We start from the raw sequence: 16,073 nt of genomic DNA on the forward strand, positions 1-16,073 counted from the left end.
CCACAGAAACAACCCCCACTGGTAGGAATATAAATTGATAAACCGCTGTGGCAAACAAGGAGGCATTATTTATTATAGTTGAATATATACATATTATTCCATGACTCAGAGATTTCCCTTGAGATGGGATATACCTAGAGACACGTTTATAGGTACCAGGATGAGTGCTCCCGCGTGTTCATAGAAATATTTGGTTTAAATATCTTAAACTGAAAATAGTTAAAATGCCCATTAACAGTGGGATGGATAAATCAGTTGTGATATACTCACACAATGAAATGCTTCACAGTACTAGAGGGAACGGACTACAAGTACACACAATAGCATGGATGACTCTATTGACTTAAGGTTAGGCAAAAGCAACAATTCATATAGCATGATTCCATTTACACAGAATTTAAAAACACAGGCAAAACCAATCTATATACTTAGGGATAGATATAATAATGGTAAAGATATAAAGAAAAGCAAAGGAGTGATAATTGGAAAAGTCAGATTAATGGGAAGGTTTTACGTATGGCTCTGCAGGTTATATTAACAGTAAAAATAGCTTCTAAAATGCAGTCTGATATCTAACCATATGGCTTCAAGGCAATAATCTGAATCTCTGTTCTTTCTTCTTTATTAACACTTACCTTATGCTTAATTTTCCTGCTTTACCTCTGTGTTCTTTTATTTTTCTATCTTGTTATTTCAACCATTAAAAATCAGCTAATATAAATGTTAACTTTGATTACGTTTCTGTTATGCTGAAATTTGATGTCAAAACAAAAGAAATTTTGCAAAAGAGCCATTTTCAAGTGAAACAGTTTTATATGACTGACTGACTGAACTCATTGAATAATCTCACACAGAGAAACATATTCACAGTCAGGCACCTCATGTTGTTTTAAAAGCAACAAATGTGGCTATTTGTAAAAGCCAAGATAACTAATTTATTTCAGTTTTCATTCTGTTATTTAGATCATGAAAAACCAATGCTTAAGAAAGATTTTGGGGGGCACACAAAAATCTAGTGTTTAACAGGTGAAAATGAACTTTTACAACAATTGTTTTTAAGTATTTCCACAAGTTCAATAAAGGAAATGTGGTTTACATGTTCAAAATAATAGGTTTGGGGAACATATATGCATTTTTGGAAATGATTTAAACTTAAGACGTGGGTAAACATTTTCCAATGAATTATGTATAGCAATATCTATTATCTCCCAAATCATTTATGTATTTAATTATCTCTTCTCCAAATATAATCTACAGGCATATGACTCCCCAAGTTTTAGCCAACAGTCATGCTAATAAGTATGTTTCTAAGACTAAGGGCCTCATGTCTAAGATTTGGGAGTATAATTGATATGGCTATGTGTTATTTTTTTTAACATTTAATAAAAAAAAAATTGCAGTCAGAAGGCTCACCTGTGATCGACAACTCCTGGGCTATTAAAAATCTCAGCCCAAATCCCTTCAGCCTCACCTTTCCATCTCTCTGTACCTCTTCCTTTATTTATCCCGGTTCTCAAGTTCTCTGAGGAAGATAGGAATGTCAGAGAGTGAGAAAAGAAGTTATCTGTAAAAGAATACTATGTGTGGAAAGAACCCTGAAAGTAAACTGTAACCTTTAATCTAAAACCTTTGCTCATGTCACTAAAAACCTGACAAGGTGAAGAGCCCTGTTACTTTGGCGGTTAGTGTTTTTCTTTCAATGTCAACCAAAACCTTTGTGTAGCATCTTCTGTAAATGTTGGAATTCAAATTGCTGAATCTGTAAAAATTCTATACAATTAAAATTTTATGAATCCTTCTATCATATTTATAAGGGATTTCTTGCTTTACCAATTCACCTAATTTCAAATTTGAGAAATGCCTCAATTGAATAATAAGCCCCTGTCAAGGAAAATGACCTTCTTGTCCTTTACCTTGTTAGCGGTGGCAGGCAGTGGCCTGCTTTCCCTCTAGGTATATGAACATGAGAAAACTAAACATGAAAAGCTACTGACCGACAATATTTGGTGCTTCATCAGGCTCAGCAAGTACCATATTCTCGTCTTTTCTTATCCCTATCTCTCATCCTTATGCCATATTCTTATCGAATCCTGAATAGAAAACTGCTCATTAGTTAAATATACAAAAATGAAATATTAATTCACTGATGGTTGGTAAATATTAGCTGTTGAAAGAGTTTAAAGCATTATTTATTTAAATTATGTTCATATTTTAAATATTGTTAATATGGACTCAGAAGCTTTTTTTTTTTTTTTGAATCTTTTAGACAGAGAATCTCTCAATTCTTAAGTAAGATTTCATTATATCTAAGGGCTATTTTCATCCAGGACAAGTCCCTCTAATTTTATCATGAAAGCCAGTGCTTTCTCTGACTGACTTAGTTTGCTTAGTGTTAAAACTCTAGCTCCATCCACATTGTTGCAAATGGCAAAATTTCATTCTTTTTTATGGCTGAGTAATATTTCTTTGTATATATATGTATACATATATATACACACACCACATCTTCTTTATCCATTCATCAGTTGATGGACATTTGGGCTCTTTCCATAATTTGGCTGTTGTAGGTAATGTTGTTATAAACATCAGGGTGCATTTCACTCATCTGTGGAATTTAAGAAATAAAGCAAATGATCATAGGGGGAAGAAAAGAGAGGCAAAGCAAGAAACAGACTCTTCACTCTAGAGGACGAACTGATGGTTACCAGAGGGGAGGGGGAGGGAGGATCAATAAAGTAGGTGATGGGGATGAAGAAGAGCACTTGTGATGAGCACCAGTGTTGTACCTAAGTATTGAATCACTAAAATGTACACCTGAATGTAACATTACATTATATGTTAACCAACTGGAATTTAAATAAAAATTTAAAAAAATGAAAAAGGGAACCCAGTACTTAAATAACATTAACTTCAGGACACCTGGGTGGCTCAGTTGGTTAAGCGTCTGACTCTCGATATTGGCTCAGGTCATGATTTCAGGGTCCTGAGATTGAGCCTCTGCATCGGGCTCTGCACTGGCATGGAGCCTGCTTAAGATTCTCTCTCCCTCTCCCTCTGACTCCCCGCCCCGCCACGTGCTTGCATTCTCTCTCTCTCAAAAGAAATAACAATAAAATTTTTAAAAAGATTAACTTAATAAATACTCCTTTGCAGAAAACTATCTGTATTGTCTCTATCTGTTCTCATGTGGTACCTCGAGGGTAAATCCATCCTCCCAGGTATTAAATGAAAGTAATTTCCCCTTGAAACATCTAGGTGTAAAACTCTTTCTCATTTATTAAATTGCAAGTTGTGACATTTATGTGAAATATAACTCCAGAAATCTGGGCCTAAATAGTTGAAGACATCTTTTGTAGGAAGATTTTCTTCTTAAAAAAAAAAGAGGGGGGGTGAAATTTATGCTTGTGAGGTTGGTGTTGAGAGAAGACTGACAGTGTCAGTTTAATATATTCTGATTCACATTGTTCGTCTATGTACACTGACATCTTCATACATACACAATTTATTCATGATGACTAGGACAAGCAAAAGGAGGAATGGATATGAAGGAAATTAGATTTTTTTTTTTTAAGAAAAAGAGAGAGTGTTAAGAAGTCTGAAAAGTGATAGGAAAACGTACATGGCAAAGAAGAGCATGATGTAGAGAATAAATCAAAAGAACAGATGATGAGTTTACGTACATTGCAGTGATATTTCACATAATTTTGATTATTTTAAAAAATGAATCCTAAAATAATAATCCTCAACTATATTTCAATGAACATAATCATGTTGATGGGATTAAGTGAATCTGATGGGCCAGCTTTATGGCTGTTTGTCTTGTTACTTCTTTCAGGTTAAATATCAGAAAAAAAATTATATGGGAAAAAGTTCTGCTGCTAATAACTAGAAAAATCAATAAGGATGTTTTAATAGCCATAAAGCACAAAATATAACACTTACATTTACCTATTATACCCCTGCCCTTCCCCCTACACACCTACAGGTCCAAGTTGTATAGATTTGCTTTCTAAGTTATGGCCCAACTCATCGGGATTCTTTATTTTTCACCTAATTCACCTATCTCCTTCCATTCTATTAAAACCTCTCTTTGGAGAATCTCTATTTTATTTGAATTTTTTTGAAGATTTATTTATTTATTTTAGAGAGAGAGAGAAAAAGAGTGTGAATGGGATAGGGGCAGAGGGAGAGGGAGAGAGAATTCTCAAGCAGACTCCCTGCTAAGCAAGGAGGCTATTGCAGGGCTCAGTTCCAGGACCCTGAGATCATGACCTGAACAGAAATCAAGAGCTTAACTGACTGAGCCACCTGGGTGTCCCAGGGAATCTCTATTTTAATTAACTCCAGGCATGCTCTATGTCATGTCACTTACCCATTCATCAAACTTTATGATGTCTATAGCAAAGAACAAGATCAATAAGATTTCCACCTCCTGGAATTATTCTAATATATAAGGGTTTATGCTTTATAAAAATGTACTGAATTCTGCCACTTGCTATCTGTAACTTTGGTTAAGTAATTTCTTTAAGTCTAAGTCCACCCCTGGTAAAACAGTAGTCATAACAGTACCTATCACAAAGTATGGTTGTGATGATTAATGTGATCATATGAAAAAGTGCTGAGCACAATGTGTTCTAGTTAAGTGTTCAATTAAACTAGTCATCATCATCATCATCAAATGTAATAGAGCCTCCCTATGAGGATCCTTGAGGATGGGGACAGAGTGACAAGAGTTGTAGGAGGGGGAGCTGTGAACCAAGGCAGCGCTGAGGTTAAGGATCTACTTTTTTTTTTTTTTTTTTTGAAGAGAGAGAGAGAGCAAGATAATGACAGTGGGGTGGGGAGAGAGAGAGAGAGAGAATCTTAAGCAGGCTCCACACCCAGTGCAGAGCCCAAACCAGGGCTCAATTTCAGACCCCGAGATCATGACCTGAACCGAAATCAAGAGTTGGACGCTTAACTGACTGGGCCACCCAGGTGCCCCAAGGCTCCACTATTTGTTTATTTATTTATTTATTTATTTATTTAAAAGATTTTATTTCTTTATTTGACAGAGGGAGAGCACAAGCAGGGGGAGCAGCAGAGGGAGAGGGAGAAGCAGACTCCCCACTGAGCAGAGAGCCCAATGTGGGGCTTGATCCCAGGACCCTGGGATTATGATCTGAGTCGAGGGCAGCCCCTTAACTGACTGAGCCAACCAGGTGCTCCTCCACTTTTTAAACTTTAATCCACAGTGAGTGGCTTTAGAAACTGTTAAAAGGTATAAACTGAGGCACATTAAAATGTTTTTCAAGAGTTTATTTGAGCAGACATCGATTGGAATCAAGTAACATCAAACTGAAAGTGGTTAAAAGCGCCCCACCGACAGGGGCAAGGGGAAAGGTTTTTATAGAGAAGATGCAGAAGCAATGCAAGAAAGTTATTTGATTGGCTGTAGCTTATGGTTGTCTCACTTGGGAAAGCCGCTATGACTGGTTGTTCTGAAGTGTTATTTTCTTGGATTCAAGTGCATTGACTTCAGCTTAGGGTTTGCTTTTATTACATAAGCTACGAAGGCATTAGGACCACCTCAGTCGAATGGCCTCCTTACTTAATCACTTTAACAAAACATAGTATCAGTTTTTTTTTTACATTTTTTTATTTTATTATGTTATGTTAATCACATAGTATCAGTTTTTAGCTCAAAACACTTCAGACAGTAAAGAGAACCAGAAGAAAAGGGATCACTCCCATGACCCTGTCTCTATCTATTGATTGTCTAGACAGCAGCTACAATGACCTGATCTAAGCATGGGAAATCAGGCTTTGGTCACCTCTCACAGCTAGAAAGAAAATCTTCTAGGGGTTACTCTCACTTCTCAGCTTCCCATATATCTCTAAGTGACAAGGAGAATCTGGAGAGAAGGGACTAACAGAGTTTATCCTAATGAAGATTATACCATGAGTTGGTGATGATGATGAACAAATATGGCCAGATTGGCTGGGAGTGTGTTTTGAACATACACACCACTTCCTTTCTACCTGTCACCTGTCTCCTTTGAGTAAGTAGTAGCTTAACACTGTAATCAATGCAGCCTAACCCATCGAACTTTATGGTCCCCCTTGATTGATACAAAGGCATTTCACTTTTTACCTCAAACATTCACACCACCCTTCATTTGGATTCTTTTCCCAACTAACCAGAAAGAAGGTTCTCTTCACTGGAATGATGAAGGAATTGGATCTCACATCTAGTGGTGGGTATGCAGACGGTTAGGAACCGATGCAGATTTGTGGGTCCTTTAGCTTATTCAATGGGGAGGGGTGCTGTTTAAGTAAACACAAAGTTACAAATACACATTTCAGTGCAGATGTTTCTTTAGAATGAGAAAAGACAGGACACACTACAAATTTTAAAAAGCTAAAAATACTCTAAACACAAAATCCAGGAAAGTATCATAATATTTTTATTAATTGCCTAACAAATACCTTTCTCCTACATGTTTTGGTTGCATAATCTTTAATTATCTCTACAAATGACAATGATTGTAAAATATCATCTCTGTCACAGTTTGGAATCTATAGCCTTAGGAAACTGTGATTTTACACAAGTCTCAACCTTTTTTTTTCCTTTTTTTAAGATTTTATTTATTTGAGAGAGAGAGTGGGGGGACGAGTAAAGGGAGAGGGATAAGCAGACTCGGCGTAGAGCGTAGAGCCTGATGCGGGGCTCGAACCCACCACCCTGAGATCGTGACCTGAGCCGAAATCAGGAGTCGGACACTTAACCAACTGAGCCACCCAGGGGCTTCGGCTAACTGTGTGATTTTGCACAAGTCTCAACCTTTTAATGTCTGAGTTTTTTTTTTAGCCTAAGTAAAAACCGCTTATAGTCTGGTGGACACCAATTCTGCATGGGTTTGGGGCAACTGTGGTTGGCACCATTGCTCTAGGAGCTGAAGCCACTGGTGGGGATGAATGGTGTGAAGGAGCCTGGTTGCTGTAGGCACTGCTTGTGTAGCCAGGCTCCTCCACAGCTCAGTCCTTCAAACCCCCAGCTGCCCATGCTATTGTTCCGAAATGCTGCCTTAGGTCAGGCTGCTGCGGGCTGGCCAAGCTGCCATCTTTCATGAAGCTTCACCTGTAGCTTTTTGACACCTTTCCCCAGCTATCTCATGTTTATTGATGAACCTAGGGTCTTTGAGCCCCTGGGTCCTGCCTCAGCTCACTTTCTGGTAGCTGCTTCTGTATGAGCACCTTTCAGCCTCTGCGTCTGGACTGCTCAGGCCTTGCTAAGGTGAGGAGCGCTGGCTGGAAGCCGAGACCTGCTGCTCACATTTGTTTTAGTTTAAGGGATTTGCCTCCTTCACTAGAGTTCTTGCCTCATACACTTGCTGGCCCCTTGCCACACACATTTCTTTGTCAGCTACTCACACATTCCACATCAAAAGTGATCTTAGGCTTAGAGAGACCATGATGCTAATACCTACCTGACTTACTGATTTTGTTTTAAGTTTAATTTCACTTTTATTATGAAGTTATATTAGTAAATTTGGTTTGATATAAGTAAATGCTTAACTTTTGGTAAGTGATTACGGTCTGGGATATAGTCTGACGTGTTACCCCACTCATTCATGAATCACTCTCAAAATGTGTGAATAAAAATGAGTCTTCCTCTGCCCAAGCATTATCTAACATTTTAATTAGCACGTTCAAAATCTCCTTTGACCTTGAACTGTATTAGCTGGAAGGGAATGTTCTTTGCAGATTACCAAACTGGTTAGAGTCCAGACTCTCACATTCTAGGCCTCCTTTTTCTAAACTCTTCAGATTCTTTGGAAAACACCAGCTTATCATTTTGTGAGAGAAGGTTTTTTTTTTTTTTTAAACAATAGTTGGAAATAAAGTTTGAAGGAAATATACTCTTTGCTTAGGAAGAACAGAGTATCCATGAGATTTTTCACAGGAGTTGTGGTATCAGCCAGAGTAGGGCTGTGTCAATACTTTCATTGATCCTAGATAGTTTTGCTTTCATAAGCCCCTTCCTCCATAAAAACTTAAACATTATATCTTATAATTGCATTGGTATAAATACAGATATGATCCAGGTTGGATTCTATTTATTTTTCCCTTTTGAATTTAGAAAAAATTAAAACATTTTTATTGGCCTCTACAAATTTTGTGGGCCCTAGGGCTTTGTGGCTTCTGTGCCTAATGGGTAAATCAATTTTGCTTATCTTATGTTAAAAAAATACAACAAAGTGTCGACTTAGAAACTCAAAAGGTCATGCTGTTCCCTCAGCTTTGAGTGAAGACGACTCACTTGCTTAGAAACAAGGCTATTATTACCAGTCAGTGGAACCACGGTGAAGTTTTCTAGATGATGAGGGTACTTTATCATGCTAACATTCAGTCTTGGGCCATATTATGTTTATTTCTGGAAATAAATATAAACTGAATGTAAGTGCTTCTAATGTGTGGTAAACTCAATAATTATACCCACAAATTGGGTAGGCAAGAAAAAACACACTCCAAGAATCAGCTTCAGCGGAGAGTCTAGTGTTAGGTGGCAAAGGCATGGAGAAATGTGAAGGAAGAAAGTACAACTGAACAGCCCGTCGGGGGGTGGGGGGCACACCCAAAGACAGCCTTTCAGCAGCCCGAGGAAGATGCCCCTCCACTAATGCTTGATGATGCTTGAAACTAATTTAACTGAGAATGTCCACTTTCGTATCTATAGTGCAAATATTGCTTATAATGTGTACACCCCTGAGAAAATGAAGTATTGTACTAAATGCGTGATACAGAATTAAGGATTGCCATCTGAACTTTCTCAGAAAACAGCCTGCATTAAGGGGGAATGTCCCGGTTTTGCCTAGCTTTTGGAATCTGGAAGAGGCGATGGGAATTCAAGACAGTTCTTTAGAAGTATAGGTCATCCGTTGGCCTACAGCATGTTGGGGGTGGGGTGGGGGGGTACAGATAAAGGAGGTCAGGTACCCTTCTTAATAACTTGTACTATAATCAGAGTGAGAGGGCCGTGGACTTTCTGAAGCAGTGCTGGGGAGTCCTGTTCTTCTGGTGTTGGCTGGAGTGTGGGCAGGGAGGGAATGGGGAGAGGAGAAGGTGCCATGGCTAGAATTGGGCCACGAGAACCAACAGTGCTCCTGCTACAATTCTGCAGGTCGTGCACTGCTCAAGGGTGCCACCTCTAAGGGAGGGTGGTTTATTTACTTTGTAGACATCATAGGTTTATATATTTATTAAAACAGTTTCCTGGCTGATGGTAGTAGAGTACTTTGTTTTAATAAAATTGGCATATTTTGTCCATTTTCTGACAGATGGAAATCAAGTGTCTTGGGAAGGAGGGGGTCTCTAAATTGCAGAAAGGCACATTTAGGCTCGTAGCCCTGTACCCCTTCACGAAGTTCCTCAGCCTGAAAGAATTCCTGCATTTTGCCCTTATTGAGGGCAGGACTCATGTTTTTTTCCATCATTTTCTCCTATCACATAATATAGCACAGTTTACCTATGAAATTGTACTTTCCCCAAAACCAAGGTAGCCACTGGCCACATGTGACTCCTGAGCACTTGAAATATGGCTTGTTTGAACTGAGATGTGCTATTGTCAAATACACTGAATTTTTAAGACAAAGTGTGAAAAAATAGAAAATAGCTCCTCAATAACTAGTTCATAGCCATTATATATGGAAATGATAATTTTTTATACAATGGGTTAACTAAAGTATATTATTGTAAAATATTTTATTAAAATTAATTTCACCTGTTTCTTTTTACTTTTTAAATGTGGCTACTAGAAAACTTAAAGTTACAGATGTGGCTTGCATTGGTGGCTCCTATTTCTGCTAAACAGAGCTCGGCCTTAGAAAGCCGACTAGAAAAAAATCCTTGACAATAATTTATACAATAATCATTTATATTATCACCAGTTTAATACCCTTTAGTCAATATAATTCTGATCTACTTCATATTATCTCTAAGAATGATATGAGGCATAATCTTAAATAGGGTTAAAGAAAATTTCTGAAAAATGTATGTTTCTTCATGGTGAAGACATTAAGTTGAAAAGAAAAAATAATTTTTTTATGGCTTGGCCCTTTGCCCAGATGATCTGCAAGTTTTTATTTGGAGAAGAATGCTGTTTGTTCCTGAAAATCGCTAGCATTATTTAAGTAGCCTCATATGAACATAGTGACTCATGTTTGGGACAGATTTTTGTTAAATTTGATCATTTCAATTTATTACTGTTTATGGTTTTACCGTTTTATTATTTTGTAATAGTTTATTGTTTTGTAGTTTATCTATAAAGTAATGAGAAAGTAAGCATTCTAAAAGCACACTAGCAAGCTTTACTCAAACAACTAGGGACCTTTGTTAAATACAATTTCTAGATATATGACTTTTCCTCAGCACCACAGACTCTCCTTTGGGCATGAGTGAGATGGACCAAAGGAAGGGCAATATACTCTATTGAATCTGGACTTTTCTCATGCTTACCTGGGAGCATCTGGTTGCCCGGTCAGGTCAGGGCAGGCTGAGATTGAAGCTGCTTTTGTATGGGTGTGTGTGTGTGTGTGTGTGTGTGTGTGTGTGTGTGTGTGTGTGTGATAGAGAGAGAGAGAGAGAGAGAGAGATTAAGAGAGAGGAAGAGAAAGAGAACTTTCTGATATAATCTTTCTAAGGACTAGACATTACTGCCAATAAAACACCATCTATATTGGGATTTTCGGGGTTGAATCAAACCCTGGTTGTCCTAAAAAGTGAGAGTGAGATATATAACAGCAATGACAATATGGAAGAATCCTGTATTCTGTCAATATCCAGTGGTCCACCTACAGGTACGGCTCACATAAAACTAATTTCCAAAACATCAAAGAGAAGATATATTCATTCAGATGGTACAATCCCAGAAGGGATGCATGAACAATTTAGTACTCATTTCTGCTGCAGGTTTTATGATAAAAAGTTATTATGTATTTGAGTAGATGTCAAGATGGTGCTGTGAATTTAACAAAAGAAACCCTTAGATAATTTACACTTCTTTCAAATAGGTCAAATGCTCATAAAATGAGACATTTTTAGTTTGACAATCAGAAATCTACTACAGTAAAAAAACAAGGGTCTTCCTAACTGCTAATCCTTAACTTGGTCATCAAAGGTAATTTGATTCATCTGCTTGTTTATTTTTATTATTATTATTATTTTAAAGATTTTATTTATTTATTTGACAGACAGAGACACAGCAAGAGAGGAAACACAAGCAGGGGGAGTGGGAGAGGGAGAAGCAGGCTTCCCTGCGGAGCAGGGAGCCCACTGCGAGGCTCCATCCCAGGACCCTGGGATCATGACCTGAGCCGAAGGCAGACGCTTAACGACTGAGCTACCCAGGCGCCCCTATTATTATTTTTAATTCAAAAGTACAGACTGTTCTAAGCTGTGGTCCAAATAAAGTGTTACCAATTCATATATCTATCACTTACTATTCTATACTGAAGACAAAAAACAAAGATGTTTTATTTAATAGTGAAGAAATAACTGGGGCGCCTGGGTGGCTCAGTCAGTTGAGTGTCTGACTCTTGATTTCGGCCTAGATCACGGTCTCAGGATAGTGGGATCGAGCCCTGTGCTGAGCTCCGCGCTCAGCGGGGAGTCTCCTTGAGATTCTTTCCCTCTGCCCTTCTCCCCCCCACTCCCGCCTTGTGCTCTCTCGCTTTCAAATAAATAAATAAATAAATAAAATATTAAAAAAATAATCATGGGCACCTAACCTCCCCATTTCAGGCACCTGGGCCTGTATCCTGGGAAAAAAAAGTTGCTGAAAATCTGCTAGCTTTATTTAAGTAGTCTCGTGTGAACATAGCACCTTTTTAAAAATTTTTTTTTGGGTCGACACATTTGATTTTCATCCCAGGCTTTTTAGGACATGACCCTCTCTCTCTTGAGTGAATTGAATGGTGCCCCATGATAAGGAGTGCTTATGGGAAAGAATGCTTAGTATGAACCCAGCCATAGCCTAGGAAACATTCCTGAAGCCACTGAAATATTAAAATAATGTCACAAAAGACAAGAGGACTTAGAGGCTTGTCTCACGATTAAGAGTGTAAGCTCTGGATCCTGAGTGCCTGAGATTGAATCCCGGCTCTGACACTGTCTGTGACCTTGGGCAGGTCATTTCACTTTTCTATGCCTTAGAATCTTCATCTGTAAATTGGAGAATAATAATAGTACCTACCTCCTAAGGTTGTTTTGAGAATTGAATGAAATAATGCATTTAAAGCCCTATGCCAGATGTAGAGTAAGTATTCATAAATATTAGTTAATAATTTAATTCTCCTCATGGTTCTATGCCCATAGCCTTTAAAGTATTGGTGCAGAAAATGAAACTGATAACTATTAGTTTATTTAATACATTTCCTAAGCGTCTTAGCTCACTGAATTTCCAATGATAGAAATATATCTGTTGATATAAATGGCCCACTCTTTTCCCCAAACTTTGTGCTTTTGCCTTCCTTTTATGGCACCTTCTCTGCCTCCTCTCTCACTCAAACTTGCCACCTCCCCCATGAGTACCCTGTGTTGCTTTAAGATCTCAGAGGGCCGGGTGCTTGGTAGGCACAGTCCATTAAGTGTCTCACTTTTGGTTTTGGCTCAGGTCATGATCTCAGGGTCATCAGATCAAGCCCTGTGTCAGGTTCCACACTCAGCGTGGAGCCCGCTTGAGGTTCTCTCTCCCTCTCCCTTGTGTTCTTTCTCTCTCTCTCTCTAAAATAAATAAATCTTAAAAGAAAGATTTCAGAGGGCAAAAAAAGGACTCGTCAATTAAATAAGTGTTTGTAGATGGAAAGGGGCACTTCTCCTACCCCATCTCCATATTCTATAATTCCTTCTCCTGTGTATCTGGGAGATTGCTGTGGAAAGAAGGGACCTGTAAAGGAGGTTTTGTAGATGTTCTATTTACTAGAGTTGAGATAAAAATGATTGGTATTTTTCTGCTAAACACTTCCCTGCAGAGGTAAGAGTTTCAAGAACAAAGAAGAGGGTGGCCATAAAGAAAAGACATTCTAATCCTGGGCATCAGCTTGTGACCAGAGCTGTTTTCCTCAAAAGTGGGGTCTGGCCTCTGGGAAAATCCTCGTCCTCAAAGGGGACCTGGCCAAAGAAGTGTGGGTATAAGACTGGGGACGCTGGGGCTGCATCCAGATTCTACCTTGCCAGGACTGAGAAGTGGGCAAATTACTCAACCTCTTGTAACTTCAGTTTCCTACCCATTTAATGAGAATAATAGAGCCCATCTCCTAAGGCTGTTTTGAGGAAATGAGATGGTATAGGGGGAGTACCTGGCACACAGTAAGTGTAAAATAAGTGCTGGTGATTGCTGTAGTTACTGTTAATTTTCTATCTACACCTTTGCTCGTGTTCTCTCTGCATGAAAGTACCTGTCCCTCCTTGATGATGTGGAGAACACCTCTTTTTAGGAATGCCTCACCTTCTTGGAGAAGTAGCCTCCATTTTTTTTTCCAGGATCGTGAGTCTCGCTTGCCTCTATGTTCTCAGGTTTTGTATGGATTTCATGATTTTTAGTGCTGTGTTCACATTCCTCTTCCCCCAAACTGTAAGTTACTGTAAGCACGTGACATATGTTCAACATCTGCTTTTTGACTGAATAAACAGACAGTTTCTCTCTCCCACCCTTGATCCCCCTGACAACTTCCCATATACCTTGCATCTGATTCCACATTCTGGACTGTAATTTTGTGGCCCCTGAGGCAACTTGCTCCCCACCTGTCTTTGTGTTCCATTCAGATGGGTCTTCTTTGGGTTCTCCTTCTCATGGCCCCACTGCTTCCTTCGGTTAGGGCAGCTTCCTCTCCCACCACGACAGAATTCCTCTTCAGTCTTTCATAGTCCACCTCAAAGCTGCCTCCTAAGTTAAGCCTTAGTTAATGACTCACATCAGCTCAGCTCTTCCCAACTCTACTCAGGGTGACTGCTCAGAAATGTAAGTACCAAGGCATGTTATAAATGTAACATCTCAAAAGGTACTTTGTGGTGAGAGTGGTCTTCCTCAAGGTGTATGTAGCTGGTGCCAGCCATGACATTAGTGACCCCCCCCCCCTCCGGAAAAGGACTTTTCTTGCTCCTGGGTTCTCATGCTTAGATGCTTGTTCATAGAGGATGTCATGAGTAGAGAATTATGTCTCAAAGCGCCAGCCAAGCCAGCAGAATATGCGTGACAACCGTCCTTCCTGTAACTAGGACCCTCTCCTCTTTTATTATCCTTCTGTCAACTACTCTAAACTTTCAGAAGCAAGCCTGCTCTCAACTGTTTCAAAAAGAGAATTTTTTGTTATTTTTAAAAAAGGTTTTATTTACTTATTTGACAGAGAGAGAGAGAGCACAAGCAGGGCGAGTGGCAGGCAGAGGGAGAGGAAGAAGCAGGCTTCCGGCTGAGTGGGGAGCCCGATGTGGGACTCGATCCCAGGACACTGAGATCACGACCTGAGCCGAAGGCCGACCCTTAACTGACCACTGGCTACCCAGATGCCCCCCAAAAAGAGAATTTGAGATCATCACAGTCTCGCTTTTGTCTCATCATTCCAATGAAACTGTTCTCGTCAAGCTTATATACTCTGATGTTTGACTACATACAGCGAATTCTTATTTTAGTTTATTTCCTGGCAACGGCTAACATCATTGCATAATGCCTCCTTAAAACACTCTTTTCTGTTGGCTTCCTTAACATCCCACTTGCTTAGTTTTCTTGTTACTGTCTGGATGTTCTGCTCAGTCTCCCTTGCTGGTTTCTCTTCCCTTGCCAGTCCTTAAAGTGGTGACACTCCTTAGTGTTTGGTCCTAAGCCGCTACCTCTTACGTCTTCTCCGTCCTCCTCCTCTGCAAGGTCTTATGTATCCCTGATTCCAACGGTTCTGTGTGTGTGTGCGCGTGTGTGCATGTGGGTGTGCGCATGTGCGCGCATGTGTGCGTATATTGCTGCTAAAATGATAATCACGGTGTTGATGAAGATGATAGGGGCTGAGCTCTTATTACATGCCAGGCTCTTTAAGAATTTCATTCGTATTAAGTGGTTTAATCATCACAGTGAACCTATGAGGTAGAACTATTATTAATGCTATTTTACAGATAAGGGCGCAGTCAGGAACTGACCAAACAGTCTGGCCTTGGATCGTGCACTGTTAGCACGCTGCAGTGCCTCTTTCCATCCTGGAATTCTGTCTTTATTCCTGAATATCACCCTTGGATCTCCCACAGGCACCTCAACTAATTATACATTAAGAACTAAACTTACCATCCTCCATAGTTCCCAGTTTGCAAGGATGGCACCACTTCTGCCCAGTTGGCCGAGCCGCACACCCGGCATTGTCTCTGCCTTCATTCTCAACTGCTATTTAATTAGGTAGCAGATTCTCTCCATTCTGTTCCTTTCCCCAGATCCAACTACGTTTCTCTAGCCTCATTGCTACTACCCTGATTTTTGACACTCTAAGTACCCTTTTGTCTCTGTTACTATAATAACTTCATAACTGGCTTCCCTGCTTCTTGTCTTGCTCCCTCTGAAGTCAGTACTAAACAGATGATACAATTTGTCTGCTTACATACCCTTCAGTGCCTCCACATTGCCCCCCAGGCTTGAGGCACACCGCCTCAGTGAGGCTAGATGACAGAATTGGCTTCTCTCTCCTGCCTCAGCTTTTGCACCTGCTCCTCACACTGTTGGTTCAGCTCTTGGAACCTGCCACAAACTGCTCCATCTTTGCATCTTCCCACTTGCTCTTCCCTTTGCCTTTAAGTATCTGGCCTCTCCTCTTTTCTCCATTTTGGGTCAACATATTATACTTTTAGTTTTTAGCTTTGTACATTTTAGTGTTTTTATATTTTAAATGCTTGTTTTGTCAGCTTGGGGACATTATCCTTTGACTCACATGTATCACACAAGAAACCTCCCATCTTCTTTCCCTCTTCCTCTTCCAATTTTGATAGGTATGTAATTACAAATGTTCAGGGCCTCTAGCATGCCATCCGAATCCTTGCACTCAGTTTGGGGTTGGTTCCAC

Source organism: Callorhinus ursinus, unplaced genomic scaffold (assembly GCF_003265705.2).
Source record: "Callorhinus ursinus isolate GAN/ISIS: 27379988/994484 unplaced genomic scaffold, GSC_fseal_2.0 scaffold6, whole genome shotgun sequence".
NCBI lineage: Eukaryota > Metazoa > Chordata > Mammalia > Carnivora > Otariidae > Callorhinus > Callorhinus ursinus.